The sequence below is a fragment of the Platichthys flesus genome, chromosome 10 (assembly GCF_949316205.1).
Source record: "Platichthys flesus chromosome 10, fPlaFle2.1, whole genome shotgun sequence".
Lineage (NCBI taxonomy): Eukaryota > Metazoa > Chordata > Actinopteri > Pleuronectiformes > Pleuronectidae > Platichthys > Platichthys flesus.
The window spans coordinates 4,921,397-4,924,063 of record NC_084954.1 but is presented as its reverse complement, the minus strand read 5'-3'; positions in this window follow the sequence as shown (position 1 = coordinate 4,924,063).

The following is a 2,667-nucleotide window of genomic DNA, read 5'->3' as shown; positions in this document are numbered from 1 at the left end:
ATTTCAAATCTAATTATAAAATGGCCTGAAACTGAACCATGGCAGGGTTTTCAGTTCGCGTGCTAATGTCCCAAGCATGCAGTGGTGTGACACACCCTGCTGCCTCCGCTGACTGGAGGAGTCCCAACGCACAAATACAGAGAGCATGCATGAAGACGTCCGACACAGACAGACCGAGGACGCACACAAGTGAACACAGTTCCTTCTCAGCTGCTCGTCGGTGCAAGAAGTGGATCAGGACGCTGTGCAACATGGAAACAAGAGCACATATCCACATAAAGCAGTTTATCTACACCAACACAAATGTTTAAAATGATTCATGAGACCTTTATGGATGAGAGGTGAAGAGAGTTTTGACGGTTCATCCTGAGAGGAACTTGAATGTTTACAGTTTACAGTTCATCCAGTTGTGGTTGATCATGTGACGACACAAGTTAGAAGTCAGGGAAAGTCACTAGGATTAATCTAAAGTCTGTCAATCGTGACATTTCACTCTGTTTTTATAGCATCAAATATATATGAAAACCAAATATATCTGAAATGACAGAAACCGTCTTTGAGACAATTCCATTTCACGTTAACTTTGGCTTATTAGATAGTTTCCATCCAGTTACAAGGAGGAGGCAGCGTTTATGACCTGTACTGCAGCCAGTCATCCGGGGACGATTTATGAACTTTGAGATTATAAACAGTCTTTGTTCTGAGCTAAAGTTTTAAATCCATCAGGGTTGTTGAGGTATTTCAGTCGGGACCAAAGCAAATGATGTTGTCATCCAGCGTCCTGCAGAAACCTGTACGTCATCTCCTCTGACCCACATCGGAATCAAACACATCACTAATGGCTCCTGTTACAATCTGCTCCGACAACATGTGAAGGGACACATCATTTAAACCCAATGATTGTTGATTCAAGATATTTACTGACTCTGTTCCCTTGAGTGGATTCACGTGTTGTTTTTCCATTCACAGCCCTGATACGGCTCTGGATTCCTTCTGAGAACTATCAGCTGCACCGAATGACTCCTAATGGGTGTGGGCTTCACAGTAACGATGCAACACTGTTGAGAAATACACTCTGCTCTGTGTGTGTTTGTCTGCTTTTCTCCTGATATGATGAACCGCACCTTTTCTGAGGAAAATGTTTCCCAACTCCATCCCGGAGGAGGTCAGTCTGCAGCGGGCAGGGGGGGGCAGGAGGGATCTCGGTGCTGTGGCTGTCCAGGCTCAGGGCTGTGCCTTGTGTGGCACAATAAGTCGGTGCCTCAGTGCTCCCAGTCAAAACAACTGGTGTGAGGCCAACATGGTTTACAAGCCGACTCTCTGGCACGGCTTCCAGTGCCGCGAGGGGGGTGGGGGGGCAGAACAGTAGAGAAAGGAGCTCAAGGCCAGTTTCACCAAGTGTTTGCAGATGAATGTGGGCTGTTGCCGCTATTTAACCTCCAGAGCCGTGTGCTGACCCGGACGGTGAGTGGGTCACTGAGCAGAGCAGGGGAGACCCCAAGTGACCTGTTGTAGAGGAAGAGCTGAGAGGAAGAGGAGGAGGACTGGGAATTCCAGAGAATGGATGGAAAGATAGATGACGTGTCTCCACATCCTCCTCCTCGGAAAGGAAGCCAGAATATCCCAGATGCGAACACTGCCCTCTTGCTTCTGATGATCTCATTCAATCGGGGGATGGAGCCCATGGTAGCGAGGTCCTGCCCATTTATCCAGTCGACCAATCAGTCTCAGCTGTCACTCAAGAACACCAAAGCAAACATCAGTGGGATAGGAAGCAACTCAACTGACAGAAATTGGCATCAAAATGTATTTCACGTGTAATTTGACTTTTTAAATTGGGTCCATGTCCCATCCACTAACATGGAGGAGGTAGGTTTATGCAGTCTAGCCACCAGGGGGAGATCAAGACACTTTGGCTTCACTTCAGGGGATTGTGCATCCAGCTGAATCCGACAGAAATTGTTCAAGGCTCATTACAGTAAGTTGAGAAAACGAATGGAAAGGAAAGATAGAAATATTTTTCATGTGGCCAAAGCTGATATTGTTTATTTCTTTCTCTTTTACTGTTTCTTATTAGAAACCCTAACTCACACGAACATGGTCACTGTCATTTACCTCAAGTCCACCTTCTGCTTAAATAATCATAAGTTCTGCAAACCTACGGGTGGAGTCAGCACCTCAATGCACCATTTACTCCTGATTGAGAAGCTTTTATTAAAAACACTACATCACCCAGATGTTTTTCAGAGGAAATTCACGACAAGTCTTCAGAGATTTACGTCTTCATGGGAACAAATGAGCTCGAGGCAGAGCGCCACAGACGGGCTGGAGAAGCCGTTAAGCACTTTGGTTTTGGTCTTTTAATAGGATATGTTGACAGAAATAAACATAAATGGGAAGCTTTATCCTTTAATTGCTTTACTTTACTGTTTGCTGTAAATTACGTTGTTTTGTTTTTTTACACCCGATTCGAATGTTTAAAGACTTCTTGCTTTCTAGGACACTGCATGTGATTACGTTCAGGGAAAATTGTGGTTGTGGTGGATTAAAAGACTTTGCATGTTCGTCCCAGCTTCACAATCCGCCTCGCTACATGAAGGACTTTTCATTTTCTGCACTGAACTTTGATCAGAAAAATCCTGGTGTGCACATCGGTCCTCACAGACA